General features: G+C 46.0%; 1 protein-coding gene across 5 annotated transcripts in view; it reads right to left on the minus strand.

Annotated features, from left to right (window-relative positions):
• Positions 1-13252, minus strand: part of ATP2B2 (ATPase plasma membrane Ca2+ transporting 2) — a 1183685-nt gene extending 1170433 nt beyond the window's left edge. For 3 of the 5 annotated variants that reach the window (XM_059716030.1, XM_059716029.1, XM_059716028.1), the window contains exon 1: positions 12917-13252. The gene's annotated coding sequence lies outside the window, so the exon portion shown is untranslated. The remainder of the gene's footprint in view (positions 1-12916) is intronic. The other 2 variants (XM_059716027.1, XM_059716026.1) reach the window with 1 other exon arrangement.
• Between the last annotated feature and the right edge of the window lie 5307 nt (positions 13253-18559).

Raw genomic sequence — 18559 nt, forward strand, 5'->3', positions numbered from 1 at the left:
TTAGCTTTTACCACTGCTGTATACTAACACCTGAAAATTCACAGCCCAATTCCCTTTAGTGACCAAAATCAACAACTTTCTTTTATCACAGCTGAATATGCTTCAAAGTGCAATAGTTATTGTCAATTAAAGCATTAGGCAATAGGACAACAGCAAAGGACACTGTGAGATTCATGCAATTTTCTTTAATCTGTCCCTATACTTATTCCTAGTAAAAAAAAGTACTCAAGAGCTCTCACCATCAAAATCCTCCCCTATACTCTCTTTCCCACACACTTAGAGCTGACTTCCAATATTGGTAATGCAAAAAAAAATTAATTCCAAATATAGATTTCTTGTTGAATAATATATTCCAATCTGCACTCACAATATTAAAAGGATTTTGTACAACAAATAGATGTTGGTGTCATCTTTACTACAAATATGCTAATGCTTTAGGCCAAATCCTTTTCCATCTATTTTCATCTATATGCGATTCTACTCAACCCTGAAGTTCCCGAAAAATACATTAATACATCTCTTTCTGTAACACACCAACATCTTACCCTTAAATTTGAGATATAAAACAGCAGGAGGAAGAGGATCCACCTACCTTTTGTATTAACAGTTTTCCAAGGATGAAAGCAAAATGGAGTAAGATTACACTTAGGCACCTAAGTCCACTTACATGCTTAACAGGTGAAACAGAGTCTGGCCTTTAGTGCTCTACTATATGAGAATACTTTGTGCACTCAGATGACTGCATTCATATGAGCCTAAAAGGGAGATTTCCTGTTCATAGAAATAATCCCTATTGATGGGGAAGAACCTTCATTTAAAATTCAGCCCTAAATATATATGATCATAAGATATGCTCAAAGTAGCACCATCACTATCACATGGTGAAGCTATACAGGCATTTGAAAAGTGTTTTTTGCCCATATTTCTACTGGCAGCTTCATTACTAGACACCAGAAATAAAACCTAGTATTTATGACGTAGATTCTTGAAGGATGTGGAAAACTGTTTCACGTAACATGACCAGGAGAAGCAGCAACTGGACTTATTAAACACACTTAACACTTAAACCACTTTAGATGCAGTTTATTAAACCTGAAGCAGACAGATATATAACACCTGGTAAAGAAATGTAAAGCTTCCTGAAATGGCTCAAAAGTGTATTTGGAAAATCAAGTACTCTTTTGAACCAGTTTGCTCTGAACTAGTTCCTCCAGACATCCCACACCGCATCACCTCTCCCCCACTGCGGCAACTAGTATAAGCCAGTACTATACTATCACATTTTTTTCCTCTCTCTTTTGTTGGCCCCTTTGATAATTTTTTTTTTTTTTAAATGAGCTCCCTTGCACAGCTTTTTCAGATAATTTTCTAACCACCAACTGTGTCCTCCCTTCCTACCTGACCACATCCCCTGACCATGCCGTCATTCCCCCCAGCCCCTGGGAACCAAAAAGTTCCTAAACCATCAAAAACAGCTTTACTAAGGTCACTTAGCATAAGTTATTTCAGGCACTTTAACAGAGATATTGGGTTAAATATAACTGCTAAAACACCACAAAATTAATGAGGTCTTTAATTTTATAAGCAGGTACCTAAGTGCTGCCTGGAATAGCAGTAACTTCCTGCAGAGGTATAACAGGGCAGTTCTGCATCCTGGGCAGCAGCAGTGCCAGGCTTCCAAAACCGCAGCCATTCAGCAACTACTCTGGCTGCTATTTTTGTGCCTCCCCCTTCCTCCGCAGTGGGCAACTGGAGCTGCTGTCCTACTCACCTGCCACCCACTCCCACTACTGGCTTTTTAATCGTGGGCTACATGTTTCAAAGAAAGATTCAAGTAATAAATTCACATCCAAATCTAAATGATTGTCAAATGTGAGGGTAAGGTGGCATTGGTCTTTTGCAGCTCTGGACTGTGCCCCATATTTAATGCTGAATTTAAAATAACGTTTTCCTAATGAGCTCGTATCAATCTGCAGATCTGCTATGATGGAGCAGGGACACCTCTTGGCTGTTGGCTTAAGTATATGTGTGCATGTAAAACACAATTAGACAGGTATAGTCAACCAGGAAAATAAAATATATTCTATGCAATAAAAATCAATGATCACAGAGAAATTTCAACACTAAGGGGTCTAGCACCATAACCCTTGCTCCGATAAGTAGTCCCACTGATGACAGCAAAACTATTTTCATGAAAAATGACATAACTACAAGCAGTAGGCTCAATGGTTATGGTTGTGTTACAGTGGTTCCATGGTGCAACTGCTTTCTCCAGTTGCCAATGACTGCGGCTTCAATGATTACAATGATTGTTAAGAATTAGATAGGCTTGATGTCCTTAGCAGGCTTTATAGTTTACTTCTGGGTTCCAACTTAGTGCATGTTCTCCCAGCCAAAAGATGAGATGTGGCTGAATTCCCTCATCCCAATCAAGGTTAAAACTACATGCATGAAAAGCTCAGTGGAGGCTAGGAAAAGGATCACATGATTATCACAGTTGGCAAATAGGGTGATCCATAAAGCTTCAACATACTCAGCATGGATGGAATGTTCAAAGACTTCAGCAGTAAGCTTCTAAGAAGCTTAAATAAGAACAAATAAATGGTGATTTCACCATATTTAACACTGACCAAATAGCATGTTTTTTTAGAGACTTATTTTCAGAAAGGGCTGAAAATAAGACATGGTAACAAACTGATAAGAAGTAGGGGTCTACCAGTTCCATCTATTATACTAATCTTAATCTAGAAGAATGGGCAAAAAATAAAACTCCTGCATAAATAATGGAATGCTTTATGGATTTATCCCATTGCTTAAACAAAATCCATCAGATGTATATCTGAAAGATCAATTTTTTACCTTCCCCCACAAAAAATTAAATCAATGACTAATTTTCAAAAGCATTCCTATTTTTTCTGTTTAACTTGATGGATGTACTTTCAAGATCTGTAAACCAAGATAGTTGATTTGTTCTTTTATGCCAGGCAATTTATAATCAGTTCAGAAAAATCTTTCAATACTCCAGTGAAGTTGTAAGTGGGGAGGACAGAGAATGTAATTACATTATCAATCACAGTTTTACTATTCCTAATTAATTAAACAATAAACTAAATATTTATAAACAATAAGCTAAATATTATGTATCAATTTCTCATCAATTTAATCAAATCCTATAACAGATCAAATCTCTCAAATATAGTTATTTACAAAGATGAAGTTGCACATTTCAGATGTAAGATCAGCATATTATAGGATAGGCATAACTGAACTTTGAAAAGGAAAGGCAGTTGAGGGATTATTTAAAATTCATTATGCTCCTTGAATACATTTTTTTCAGTATTCTAATATAATAAAGGGCTAATATAATATAATATTCTAATATAATATTTGAATATAATAAAGGTCTGTCTGTTTGTAACGCTTTTGGCCAAATGCGCATGAGCTGCCGAGAGGGTGGGCAGCAATTGCCCTTGGAGGCCTGGGCTGCGTGGACCCAAGTTTGAGCCACTGCCAGGGAAGTTTGTGGCAACAATGAACACACCCTGGCCGCCTGAGCAGCAAAGCTTCCCCACACCTCCCTGCCTGTGGGCAAAGGGAGGGGTCATGGTGGCAACCCCCCCCACCTCCTGTCTCCGATGTCCCCCAGAACAGCTGGCAGGGAGGGGGAGGCATCAGGCAGGGAGGGAGGGAGAGGAGCGGGGCAGGGGGAGGCAAAGGTGGGGGGGGGTCATGATGGCAGCTGTTGTCAGGGCCAGGCAGAGGGAAGGGAGGGAGGGGAGTGGGAAGGGGGCCTGAAAATAGCTGGCATGGAGGGGGAGGCGGTGGGGAGGGAGGGAGGCTGGGCAGGCAGGGGAAGGTGAAACAGAGGGTCATGGTGGTAGCTGATGGGGCTGGGCAGCAGGGAAGGAAGGAAGACAGAGAAGAGAGGAAGGGAAGGGGGGTCATGATGCAGCGCCCCCCACCCCACCTGGCCCCAACAACAGTTGGCAGGGAGAGTGAGGGAGGGGAGCAGGAAGGGGAGGGGACATGGCGGGGGGAGCCTTGCTGCAAGGTGGAGGCAGGCAGGAGCAGGGAGCCCCTGCGCTGGAGGCTGGAGGAGGCAGCGGCAGCAGCAGCGGCAGCAGTGGAGGGAGTCTTTACACGGCTGGCCCTGAAGGGTGAGTGAGGGACGAAGGAGGGCCATGTAAACACGCTCAAACCTAAATTTCCCATGATGCAGCTCAAGGCCATTGCTCCTAGCCCTGTCCTTCATGGCCAGAGACAAAAGCCCATGTCCAGCCTCTCTATAATCTCTCTTCATGTATTTCAAGACTCATCTCTCCCTAATCTTCTCTTTTCTAGACTAAATAAACCTAGTTTTTTCAGCTGTTCCTCATAAGTCATTAGAGCTGAACCTTAGATGCAGGTGTAGCAGTGGATATAGTTTTTCTGGACTTTAGGCAGGTCTTCGACATGGTCTCTCACCCCATTCTCATTAAAAAACTAGGGGACTGTGGTGTCTACACCTACACAGTCAAATGGGTCGCTAACTGGCTGGAGGGCCACACCCAGACAGTGGTGGTGGATGGGTCATTTTTTACCTGGAGGGGTATGGGCAGTGGGGTTTCCCAGGGCTCAGTCCTCGGGCCTGCACTGTTCAACATCTTCATCAGTGACTTGGACAAGGGGGTAAAAAGCACCCTGTTCAAATTCACACACAACACTAAGATGTGGGGGGAAGTGGGCAAGCTAGGCTACAATCAGGCCTAGACAGGTTACAGGGGTAGGCAGATGAGAACAGGATGGGTTTCAACACTGACAAGTGCAAGGTACTACACATGGGGAGAAAGAACCAGCAGCATACCTACAGGCTGGGGAACTCCCTCCTCGTCAATGGAGAGGCAGAAAAGGATCTTGGAGTCATTATTGATGCCAAAATGAACATGGGCCGACAGTGTGGGGATGTGGTCAGGAAGGCCAACCGTACCTTGTCATGCATCCAGAGATGCATCTCAAGCAGGTCTAAGGAGGCGATCCTCCCACTCTATGCAATGCTGGTCAGGCCGCAGTTTGAGTACTGTGTCCAGTTCTGGCTGCAGCACTTCAGGAGGGATGTGGACAACATGGAGAGGGTCCAGAGGAGGGCCACCTGCATGATCAGGGGGCAGCAGGGCAGGCCCTACGAGGAGAGGCTAAGGGACCTGAACCTGTTCAGCCTCCACAAGACAAGGCTGAGGGGGGATCTAGTAGCCATTTACAAACTAGTCAGGGGGGACCAGCAGCCATTGGGGGAGTCCCTGTTCCCCTGAGCACTCCCAGGAGTGACTAGAAATAATGGTCACAAGGTGGCAGAGGGTAGATTCAGGCTAGACATCAGGAGGCGCTATTTCACTGTCAGGGCAGCTAGGATCTGGAACCAACTTCCAAGAGAAGTGGTGCCGACTCCTACCCTGGGGGTCTTTAAGAGGAGGCTAGATGAACACCTTGTCGAGGTCATTTGACCTCAGTACTCTTTCCTGCCATGGCAGGGAGTCAGACTTGATGATCTGCTCAGGTCCCTTCCGACCCTACCAACTATGAAACTATGATATATGATCAGCACCTATAAAAGGTAAATTAACATTACTGATAATAGACTTTTTTGGCCGGTGTAGCTGATAGTGTTACCAATAAATGCCCTGTGCATGTATGCAGCTGCAGCATGCATGCGGCCAGGAATGCTGCCCAGCAGCTTGGAGCATCTGGTAAGTCTGTGGGGGGAGGAGGAGGAAGGGGCATGTGGGGGGAGAAGATTGAGCCCCCCCACAGTGAGGGAGGGAAAGGGGCAGGTGCTGCCCAGCCAGAGTAGTGAATATGACCCCAGGGCCAGGCGCTGCAAGTGGCTCATCCAGGGCATGTGGGAGAGTGAGGAGGGGGGGGACAGCTCCTCGCCACTGCACATAGCCCCAGGTTTGTGAGGGCTGCCCACTAAGGCTCTGTCCCTGGATCAGCTCCAAATTGGACCTCGATCCCCCACCTTCCCAATGCAACAGCTAACCTCTATTGGGTTGGGAGGATCTATCTAATTCATGGCACTTTTTGTGACATGCCATGAGTTAGACCTGGGAACTGCACCTGTTTGTGCCTTTAGAAGATAGACATTGCCATGAAGAGCTAACAGACAGCAAAACTGTAGAAGAAAGGATAGTCTGAATAATGGAACTTCAAGAGCATTGGAAAGGAGAGAGGGTTGTTAACAACCCTCCACAGGGTTGTTATCAACCTTTATCCACAGGGGAGTGGATAAAGATTAGCAGGAATCAGGGAAATAATAATGAGCCATGAAGTCAAATGACTGTGTCAACCCTGCCTGTATAGAAGTGTCCCTGTCTGTACCAGGTTTTAAAGTTTGAGTGGCACAGGAATCAAAGCAGGGGTGGAACTGCACCCCCTATGGATCCACCTGCCCACATAGTTCTTGAAGCATGGAGTACAGAACTGGACACAGTACTCCAGGTGAGGCCTCACCAGTGGTGAATTCAGTGAAAAAATCATAGAAAAACCGGGATGGAAAGACCTCCACAGGTCATCTAGTCTGACCCCCCCTGCCCATAGGCACCTGGTGGGGGAGGGGGGGGACATGCCCCCCCTGATATTGGCCGACTCCGACACTGGCTTCTGCAGACGGTCACTGCTAGCCACCACCCCCACCTCCCGCCACTGCCACCAGCTCCTGCAGGCGGTCACTGCTCGCCACCCCACCACCGACACTGCCACCCACAAACTATGCTTACCCAGTCTCAGGAGGCACCAGTCACCCATGCCCCTGCATGAGGCAAGATGATCCTTATCCAAACCACCCTATACAAATTCACTGTCTAACCTCTTAACAAAACTACACCATCAACCCTGACACAACACAGATAAAGTAGGGGGACCATGGCAGCCAATGTCCTGCTGGTGTTAAAGGCTGTTAATATGTTCTCAAGAGATCCCAGGAAGAGCCACAGAGGAACCTGCTGCAGAGGAAGACAAAAACCCCCACAGTCCATACCAATCTGACCATGGGGTAAAATTCCTTTCTGATTCCAAATATGGAAATCAGTCTGATCCTGAATGGAGGGGCAAGACCCTCTAGTAGGATTACCATACATCTGGGTTTTTCCAGACATGTCTTCTTTTTTGGCCCCCTGTGCTGCATCTGGGTGGATTTTTTAAATGCAAGCAAAAAGTCTGGGATTTCCTTCCCTGGTCTGTTTTCAACATGGCTCCTGCTAGGTAGAACTGCAGTTCCCAGAATATGTAGCACAGTGTACGTGTGATTGGAAACTCAGTTCGTGATTTTGCTTTGCTCTCCTGGCGGGAGCAGGGGGAGGGCAATCTAAGGCAGCAGGGAGCACATAGGGTCAGGAGCGAGGGGTACCAGCAGGGCTGGGGATGCAGGTCAGGAGTGAGGGGTACCAGCAGGGCTGGGAGGGGAGCAGGGAGCTGTGGATCAGGACTGAGGGGCACGGGTGACTGTGGGTTGGGTGTGTGGGGCACTGGCAGTGCCAGGGGGCTGCGGGTCAGGAGTGAGGGTCACCAGCGGCAGAAGAGGACAGGGTACTGCTTTTTTGGGAGTAAGGTGCAATGGTAGGGCTGGGGTCAGTGGGTCAGGAGTGAGGGGCAACAGAATAGGCAGTGGCAGGACACCAGCATGTCACTGCTCCCCCACCACCATATCTCCCTTCCCCATCTCCCCACAGGTGTCCTCTTTTTTTGGACCTGGAAATATGGTAACCTTATCCTCTAGTGAACCTCGGCGTTTAAGTCCCATGAGAAACACTGGTACACCCAAGCCAAAAATCTCAGCCTTGGCTGCAGCCAACATCCAATGCCTCTGAAGAAACTCTTAAGACAACCCCGACATATGTGGCAGCAGGAGGAAGATAGGGGAGGGGAAATTTCCTCCCATGAGCCCCATGCAGCAGCCAGCAAAGCCAGAAGCATGGAAAATAGCCATGGTAGAGAACAGCCTAAATCATCTCCAGCCAGAGGCTGTTCAACCTGTTTTTGAACATCTCCAGAGATGGCGAGTCCACAACTCCCCCAGGCAGTCTATTCCACTACCTCTCTGTTCTAACAATGAAGATGTTTTTCCTGATATCCTAATTAAATCTACTTTGCTACAACTTCAAGACATTGGTTCATGTCAGAATCATGCTCTCTGCAGTGAAAGAAAAGATATTTTCCATCCTTGTTACGGCAGCCCTTCAAGTATTTGAATACTACTATCTTGTCCCTTCTTAACTTCCTTTTCCACAAACTGAATGTGCCTGGCTCCTTCAACCTCCCCTTGTATGACTTGCCTTGCAAACCCTTCATCATTTTGTTGCGCACCTCTGGACCCTTTCTAACTTCTCCGTGTCCTTTCAAAATATTGAGTCCAGAACAGGACACAATACTTTAGATATGGCAAGTGGCACTCCTCTGAATACAGACTAGAATGCTGTCACCCTCTTTTGCAACAAAAGCACTATTGGCTCATTCAGCTTACAGTCCACCATAATCCCAGGTCCTTCTCTGCAGTAGTGCAACGTAGTCAATCATTCCCCAGTCTGTATTTGTACATGCAATTATTCTGTCCCCAGTGCAGGATTTTGCACTTGTCTTCACTGACTCATTTGATTGTGGACTACTTTTCCAGTATATCCAGGTCACTCTGGATCCTATCCTATCCAGAGTGTCTGCAATTGCACCCACTTAGTGTCATTCGCAATTTTGCCCTTGATCCCATCATCCAAATCACTAATGAAGGTGTTAAACAATAACAAGCCCAGTACAGATTCCTGGGGAACCTCACTTGGTACCACCTCCCAACTAAACATTGTGCCATTGATGACTACCTATTGTGAATGAAAATCCAACCAGTTATATATCCATCTTACAGTGCTTTCATGTAGTATGCATTTCCTTAGCTTGTAAGTGAAAATTTAATGGGAGGTGGTCAAAAGCCTTGCCAAAAATCAAGATGCATCACATCTACTGCTCTCCCCACTTCCACAGAACTTGTCACCTTTATCATAGAAAGAAATCAGGTTGGTCAGGCATGACTACTTGCTGTTGGTGAATCCATGCTAGTTCCTATTGATCATCTTAGTATTCTCTAGGTGCTTCCTTGAGGACCTGCCCCATAATCTTCCCAGGTATCAAGGTCTGATTGACTAATCCATAATTCCTGAGATCCTCCTCCTTCCCTTTCTTAAAGATAGGCACCACATTTGCCCTTCTCCAGTCATCCAGGACCTCTGAAACACATGATCTAGTATCATGGAAAATAAGGATGGAAAGGACCTTAACAAGGCTAGACCCTTTCCTACAAGGCATGATCAACAACACCTAAACCATTCTTGGAAGATAAAATAGAAAACCTTATGTTAAACATGGTTAAACATGAAAAGGTTGCTCTAGCAATAAAATGGAAACCTAGAAAGATTTCACTACAGAACTCCAATGATGCAATGCTAGAAATGTTACTAATACTACATTTAAGAGAAAACATCAAACCCCTCCACTTATTGTAATTAGTACTTTTCCAATATGAACAATGCATTTAGGATCTCAATATTTATCCGAGCCCCAATTTTAAAAAAAACAAAAATACTTAAGGCATTTGCTAAGTATTATTGTTAAGGTTGTTGTCCAAATGTTCTTAGAAGCTTTATTTTACTTCAAAAAGACATTACTTGGAATTTTTTTAATTTGCGTTTTGAAATTTAAGAACTGCATGCATTTACTGCAACATGCCATCCAGATAGCAATGTTGTGGTCTAAAACAACTTGCAATCTCAATCCGATAGCAAAATTTACTAAATCAGGATTTAAGTAAAAGAAACTTCATTTAAATGCAAATTTTCTTAGTTTCCTTGTTCCCTTCCTAAAGAATCAGCTCACAGCAGTTCAGCTAATGGTTGAAGACTTACCTAGTTTAATACCAGTATAAACTTCATAGGTCTTTTTTGTATTTTCATCAACCTTTATTAATCCTAAACTTCTAAGGCATATTTGAAAAGTATGAGATTAGAAAACTCTATATACTTTAACTTCATGTTCACTTATTCTGTTTAAAAGTCTATTTGCAATTTAGAGACATATAAAAGCAACACTGTCTTCTCTCATTGTTTATTTGGGTAGGCCATAAATTAGGAAGCATCTAACCACATGGTTTTCTGTACTCTGCTCAGCAGTCCCATTGACTTCAACCAGGCAATACACAACAGTAAAATTACTGAGGTATTAATTTTTTGCAACACTAGTTCCTTCATCAGTAACAACTAAAAGGCAATATTCAAACATGCCAAGCACCATATCAGCTGACAAAACAAACCCATTAAAAACTGATGTGACAGCATCACAACTCATTACAATGACAAGTGTCAAACACACAAAATATTTGGATAAAAAGGAATTTAGATGATTGGATGATAAAATAAAGCAGTGTGTGAATAATGTTGAGGGATGTTTGGATGAGTGTCAGATTAGCAGAGCTTGGATAGCTGGACGAGTGTTTTAACTGGTACAGCACATGAGCAAAGTAAAGAAATAATGTAAGCCAAAAACCATATGGAAGACTTCATTCAATTCACTGCAATTCATGTTTGAGCAAAACAAGACAGATTAATTATTTCAAAAAACAAAAAAAAATGGCAAAATACGTATTAAGAAGCTACCAGTATTGCTTCCCATATCTTCATGTAGTAAAAGGATGGAACTGGACATCAAATCATGAATCCAAATAAACAATACTTTATCCATAGAACAAAATTAAGTACACATCTGACCCCATGCAAACAACTTCAGCCATTAGTCACAAATGTGAATCTTACAAAAAACTATGGACAGGAGTACAGTTGTTATATTCATGAGAGTAGTAAAACTAAACTTACTTCAGTGTGTATGCATTTGCAGGATGACATACCAAATTCTTAATCCTGAAAACACGTCCAAGTGCAAGTAGTCCTACCAGTCTTAGAAGGACTATGGAGGACACGATTAAAAAGTTTTGCCAAATTTGTCCCCAAAATGTCATTATCGTTTTAAAAGCTCTGTTTCAGAGAACTGCTTCTTTCCTCACAACAAAAATTTCATAGAAGCAAATAGCAGCAGTCTTAACACTTACACTGTTTCTACCATACGTTTTATTGCTTTAGAAGTACATTACAATTCCCAAACTATCATTGCTAGCAGTTCTTGCATCTTTTTAATACAGTCATTTAGAACATCTCTACTTCTTGGAGAAGTAGAGAACATCTCTACTTCTAAGTTATACTAGAAATTGCATTTTAGGTACAAAAATATTTTTCTAGATGTAATTTTCTGAGATGGGATGTACAACATAGTTAAAATTTCTACTGAAAATTTTGCTTTTTTCTTTGTGCTTGTATATGGAGATAACTTGCTCATGTTTTTTGCTGCATGCATAAAAAATGAATTTTGAAAACACTGATGATTATACTGATACAAACAGAACTAAGTGACAGATAAGATTCTGCCCTGTACAAACAGCCTTTGGATTTTTACGAAAGACTTTCTGGATGTTGCTCATACACACAGCACCACACTAGTCTACATTCTGAAATCACAGTACAAAAAATGAAGCTAGCATCAAAGTATTCTTCAATTAAGTCACTGCTTCACTGGAAAACCAGAACTGGCATATTGCAAGGTAGAATAAAAACTAACAGAAATCTTGGGTCCTGGGGCAAATAGGAGGGGCCGGCCGGAGGGGGAAGGGGGGGGGAAGGGGATGAGGAACGGACTGAGATGAGGTTAAAGCAGGTGATTGAGCCAATTACATTTGCAGTTTGGCTACTAACTTCCTAGGTGACCCGTGGCAAACTGCTATCCCTCTTCACTTGGCTTTAGCTATGAACATACAACACGGACACCAATGTCAGCACCATCATATGCCAGCATTACGAAGCTGCATTCGTTACCGTTTGTAAACGCTTCGAAATCTCCAGATGAGAATAACGCCGCACAGGGACGTAGGATCACAACGGTCTACGCCGAGCCACAAAGGCGAACCCAACCTCTGGAAAATGAAGCGCGGATGTTTCTTGCGATTGTCCTTCTAGCCCTTTGATTCCTATTCAGCCAGTGCAAGGTGACAGGCTGCCCGGGCCCGCGCGGGCTCTGCGTGACAAGCCTCCGCGTCCCAGTCGGGGGGGGTGGGGGGGGGGCGCTCCAGAGCATGATGCAAAAAAACCAAATCTCTGGTCCCAGTTTCTCCTTGAAATTAAAAAAAAAAAAAACCCACCCCGCGAAGGGGCCGCCGGCAGGTCCCCGCCGCCTGCTGAGGACGGGGACGGCAGCGCAGGCTGCCAGGGCCCTGACAAAGTTTTCGCTCCTGCCCCCGGCAAGAGCGCGCAGCCCCGGGCCCGGGCCCGGCCGCCAGCGGCGCCTTCTCACCCCGGCAGGACCGCGCCAGGCAGCCGCAGCGCTGCGGGCCCCCGGGGCTCAGCTCCAGCCCGGGCTTCGCCTGCCGCAGCTCAGTGTCTGGACTGGCCTGGAGGGCGGCCCGGGTGCCCCACAGCCCCGGCCGGGGTCGCCTCTCGCCCCGCACCGCGAGCACAGCAGGAGGAGCTCGGCCTCGTGCGGCACCCCGCTCCGCTGCCCCTGCAGCCAGCTCCGCCTCGCCCGTCCGCTCCGCCGCGGCCCCCCGACCTCCCCCGCCGGCCGCAGCAGCCCCGCAACGCGCGCCGCTCCGTGAGTCCCCCGGCCCGGCAGCCCCAGCGCTGCGGAGCCGCTCAAGGTCACCTAATGACACCGCCGGCAGCACCTGGGGGGTAGCCGCAGAGCCGCCGGGCGCTCCTCTCCACCCGGCTGCTGCAGCGGGCGCGGGGGCGGCTGTGCCCCTCTCCCCAGAGGGGACCCGCAGTCGCTCCCACGGCCCGGCGCGGGAAGCTCGTGCCCTTACCTGAGCCGGCGACGGCGGGCGCAGCGGCTGCCGCTGCCCGAGGCGAGCGCACAGATGCTGCAGCTGTTGCTAAGTCACCTTGGCGGCCGCAGAAGCCGCTCCGAGCTCAGGCAGCGGCTGACTGCGGCGCTCGGGGACTCCAGCGCCGCGCCGCCGACTCCGCGTGCGCTGCTACTGCGCTCTGGCGCTTCGTCGCTCCCGGCAAACTTCGGCGGGGCGCACCTTTCCCCTCCTCTGCGGCGCCCGAGGGGCTGCTGGGGGACTGGAGCGGTGCCGGCCGCTCATTAGCCCCTCGTCCCGCTGGCATAGAGCCTCCCACCGCCATTCATGGGGCTTTCCAGCCGGGCTGAGTACCTTTCCTAAGGACCCTAGGGACTGAGATGCAGCCAGTCATACCAGCCTTTCATTTCCCTGGTCAGGAGAGAAATGGAGAAAACAGCCAAGAGGCAGCACCATGATGTGCAATTTTGTATTCTCCAACGCTAAGGGCCTCCAGTGCCCTCAACCTCCTCTTTCTCTCAGTTTAACTCAGTCCCTCTTTCCTGTCACTAGTCAGCTGGTAACTAGTCGATCCCCTGCTGCTAACAGACATGTCAGGATGCTCTGAAGACTAGGAGTCTAGTCGTTTTTATCATTCTCTTTAATAGTGTGTAAAGAAAGATGCATGTAGACAGGACCTTGAGAAGGGGAAATTTGCCCTTGCTTTAATTGTCATCATAAAATGTGTAGTTATCCAAGAATTTGATTACAAGTCTCTCACATAAGGTATTGTTAATTTAGGGTTGGTCTCCCCTCCACTTGCAACAGGTGCAAATCAATGGATTGTGACCTGTTAAAGTTAGGACATGTTAAGGAGATAATCCTCACCTGAAAGGAAACATCACAAGACTAAGAGGACACTTAATACATGCTAGTCTGCTTGCTCCCTACAACTTTTTTTCCTCCAGTTTTTGCTCCCAGGTGTACTGTTTGAGTGTGCACTCGGAAAGAATTAACTCCGGAGAATCAGCTCCAGAGTTTATTCATGCACAGCATGTGGAGCCTGATAAGAGCAGCCCCAGGTGGCACGGGGTCCCTGGGTCAGCCTGCCAGCCCAGAATTGCTCTGACCAGGCTCAATGTGCTGCAGAGGAGCTGGCAGAGGCACAAGTGTACTTTAGTACAGAACTAGCTGGCAGGCAGCCCCTGCACTGAAGCACTGTAGTGCCCCAGCCAGTTGGTCAGCACATGCACTGCTGCTCATGCAAAAATTCTGCAGCAGCATAGTGCATGTATTTAAGTACTACTCTACTGTGGAGTTCATTAGTTTCCTGCACTCTATTTCACATTTTCACAGATCTGCATTTTGCATATTGGCTTCTGTTGCACCCAGGAGAGCACAAACACCAACAGACTTTCCCTATGCCTGAAAAAGGGTCTTTGTGCCTGACAGCTTGCAAAGAAATTCTCTCTCCAAATATTTAGTCTAATACAAGATACCACATTTACCCAAAGAACCTTGCCTGCACTCTAATTGGGGCACATGTGTAAACATGGAGACATTTACTGCAGAGCTAATGAGTCAGCTCCGAAGTAAATGTCTCATGTAGATGCACCCTGTTTATAACAGCCCGACCCATACATTGATTTTAACGGGTGAAGGTTTAAACCCTTAGAAATCATATCAATTAATACATCAATAGTGTGTGTCTACATCCATGAAACCATGCAATTTAGTTTGCACCAAACATAACATGACTTGTAAAATACACAGTAATGGGCAGAAGGCAAATATTTAATGAAACATTTTTATTTTAATTTCCTTTTTAATTAAAAGTGGTAAAAACTATTTCAAAATGTGCATGTGAAAAAAAATCTTTTGTCAGTATTTTGCAGAAGAGAAAAGGGAAATTCTGTGAGAATTCTCTCTAAAAATCTGTCCTATTTTTCAGCCATTTCCAATGTCTGGGATTTTACTGAGCTCTGCCATAAAAAACTGTATCATATTATGTAATTTTCTTCTATGAAGATTAAACTAGCTCTTTGAATGAACCCCTGGTTTAACTGAAGATCTATAATTAACACCACATGTCAAATTGTATGGACATTCAGATGGCACTTGAATGTATAAGGCCTTTTCTACACTACAAAATTTTGATGTGTTGATCACTTTTTGGTCCCTTTCCTATGCTTACAATGTACTAGCACCAGGGGAAGATCCAGGGGGCTGCACTGGTACACTTGTACCCCACTTTGATTCCTGGTCCACTCAAAGGTTAAAAGCAGCTGCTTGACAATGGTAGCAGCATTTCTCATTAGGTAGTGTTGACGGAGTTAGTTGGCTTCATGGCTCAGTATAATCTACCTGATACCTTGTAAAGGCTTCATTGTCCAGGTGTTATTGACCCTTTCTTCCTCTTAATTATCTTGATCTTCCACCAATCAAACTACACTTTGTTCTGCAATTCTACTGTCAGTTAGCTGGTCTGAGTAATGAAGCTCCTATTTCATAGCAGTGCAGATTATTTTATAATGAAGTTCAGGATCCTAATGATTGAGTTTAGGATCCTGAAGAAAGGAAGAAGAACAGCAGAGTAAGGGCCCTGGCCTTCAGTTTCCAGAGTGAATTGAAGCCTGCTTTTCTGATGTGCAGGATCCCCTGGGAGGCCCGTCTGAAAGGGAAAGGAGTCCAGCACAGCTGATTGTGCTTTTAAAAAAACCTCACTGAGGGAACAGGAATGAAGTGCAAGAGTAGCAGCAAGTATGGCAACACCAGGTTAGTCTAGCAGGGAAATCTTCATTGACCTAAAACACAAAAAGTAAGCTTACAACAAGTGGAAACTTGGATAAATGACTAGGGAGGAGTACAAGAATACTGCTCAGCATACCAGGATGAAATCAGGGAAGTCAAAGTGCAATTGGAGTTGCAGCTAGCAAGGGACATGAAGGGTAACAAGAACAGTTTCTACAAGTATGTCAGCAACAAGAGAAAGATCAGGGAAAGTATGGGTCCCTAACTGAATGGGGGAGGCAACCTAGGGCACTTATACATGTGATGCCCAGACAATGTACATGTGACAGAATTTTTCCTTTGTGTGGCTTAAGGGTGTCACACTGTACACGCACACAAGTTTTTTGTGATTTAAATGAGTTTGCATCATCACAAACTAAATCACATCCTGATGTAGTTAGAGTGACACAACTTGGAGAGGTGCAACTATTAATCTGTCACATGTGCGTGGCAGGTCACTGAATGACATGTAATGAGCCCCTTTGTCCTTTGGGTGTTACTACAATTTTTGTATGGTGAGCCCCCCTAGTCTACCAAGTCGTGCATACAAATACTTGAAAATTGTAGTAATGAATGTTTTAGGACACTAGGTGTAGCTGCAGAGCCCAACATGAAGCAATCTTTAGCTGACTTATTATTTTATTAAATAAAAAATTCAAAGACACCAATCTGTTGTTGTCATCTCCTATTTCACTTGGTGCGTCTAAAGGGCCCCAGGGTGTGTTGGAGGATTGCAAATTGGAGTGATCCTGGGCTCTTTTGGAAGTTGATCAGTGCGTGTTAGATGTGCTCCTTTTTCCATTATTGGAAATAATGTGCGTCACGGCAGGGTCCTGATCTCCTCAAGGCCCCCTTCCTATGCCCAGTTGGCCCAAAGGGCACCCTCACTTCTCGCCCGCCACATCTTCGATGGAGATTAAGTGTATGGGAGGCTGCCTTACGTCCTCTTGGACACGGGTTGTTATAATATCTGTTCCATGAACTCCCAGACCCCTTGTGGGTCTCGCTCTGCAATGGGTGCTTCAGGGGTACTCTAGTCTTATGGGCTATGTGTGGCTCCAACCACCCCTTTAGCATGCCCCAAGCCTCACAGCTGGAATAGATGTTGTTAGGTCTAGGTCTGCACCCTCTCTGGCACTCGGGCTCTCTGCGGCCCTGTCTCTCTCTGTGCCCCTTTCTCTGGGGCTTCTCCACAATGCTGCCCCCTTCTCCTGGGGCTCTTCACTGCCCCTCTCCTCTAGGGCCTCCTCAGTAAAGCCACCCCCCCTTCTCCAGGGCTCACCACAGTGCTGCCCCCCCTTCTCCAGGGCTCACCACAGTGCCCATACTGGGGATTCTCAGCAACACCCCCTCTCTGGAGCTAGGGTCTGTGCACCCCAAATGCTGCACCAATACTAGCACTGGGGTTCCCACACTGCTGCAGGTCCTCCTATGAGGCCGCCTCCAACCCCTAGTAGCCTCACCCAAACCACTGGTTACAAACAGCAACACCAACACAAGCCCCTTGGCTAAAACATAAACAGAAGCCGCTTGGCCATACCAACACTCAAGCCTACCAGGTAATCTTCATCTCACAGCCATGTCAGATGCTGTACCCACATCAGGCTTCTCCTCTCTCCCATGACAGAAAGCTCTTCCCTCCTTGGCTGCTGGCAGGGAACTGCCTATAGTTTCAGCCCCTAGGGTTTATAAGGGAGCCAGGCCCTGCCCCTTTCAGTCAGCTGACCACTGGCAGGTGCGATTGCTTGTTAGCTCCAGTTACCCTGGCAACCAACAGTTGGGCTCCTTATTCCCTACTAAGGCTCTTTCCCTAGCCATTTCCCCTCTTTAGGAGCAGGACACCTAAGTGCTCTGCGACAATGTGATGTGTGGTACCCTGACCCCCACAGCGCTATTATAGAAATATTGCATAGTGAATTATGCTGTTGAATTCTGGACACCTAACTTGGGGTTAATGCTGTGAGTGGTGTTGCAAAGACACTCAATGAAATACAAATAGCCTGTGCTGGCAAAAAGTATATCCTGTTCCCCTAATTGGGGGTTTGGGGCTACTGCACAGAATTAATAACCAATTGCCCACTTTACGTGAGCTGCCAAGCATGGTTTATTTGCTGTTAAAAGTAGTAAAGAGGCGCCCAATCTCAGGATGACAGATACAAGCCTGCAGGTATCATAGCATTTTTCAGTGTGCAGACCCTTCCCCTCCCGTGTTAGGATGGTAAACCCTTGCATTTTCCCACCCTGTCTCTCTTGCATTTTCCCGCCCTTTTTTTCCTGCTGATCTCTTGCAGCTGATGCATTGCTTACTTATGCTTGCTTTTTCCCACCCTTCCCCTTGCCCCCTCTCCCGGCCTTTTCCTCTGCTGCTTGCAATCTGCTCTTTCTCCCGCTCTTTTCCCTTGTTGATTTGTGCTAAGCCTAAACACTGAAGGGTCTTGGTTTCAAGTTAGAGATTTAACCAGGCATTGTTTATTTAGGGGCTTTAAATGGTTAATTGTGTGTCTAATTGTTTGACTGTTTGTTTAATTGTGAAGTAGAAGAACTTAAACCAAACAGGGAAGGGAAACCAATGGTATATTGAAAATATAAAAAAAGGCTTTTGAGAACTGTAAGTGACCAAAGACAGTAGGGGTGAGGTAGGGGTGACAACCTCATGTGGGCACAGAAAGGAAAGTTTCATGATAATGACCTAATGCATAGGCAATTTCATGTAAATGTAGGGGTGGAGCCATGGGTGTAACAGGAGGGCACTGGGCACCGCTTGTGGACTGGAAAGTATAATTGCATGAATGCAATGATGTTCTGCACGGTGTCTGCAGTGTGTGTGGCCGCTCCTCTGTTCGGTGGGGACCCGCCTGAAGTTGCCTCCACTCC

This window comes from Alligator mississippiensis, chromosome 12 (genome assembly GCF_030867095.1).
Source record: "Alligator mississippiensis isolate rAllMis1 chromosome 12, rAllMis1, whole genome shotgun sequence".
NCBI classification, from domain to species: Eukaryota; Metazoa; Chordata; order Crocodylia; family Alligatoridae; genus Alligator; species Alligator mississippiensis.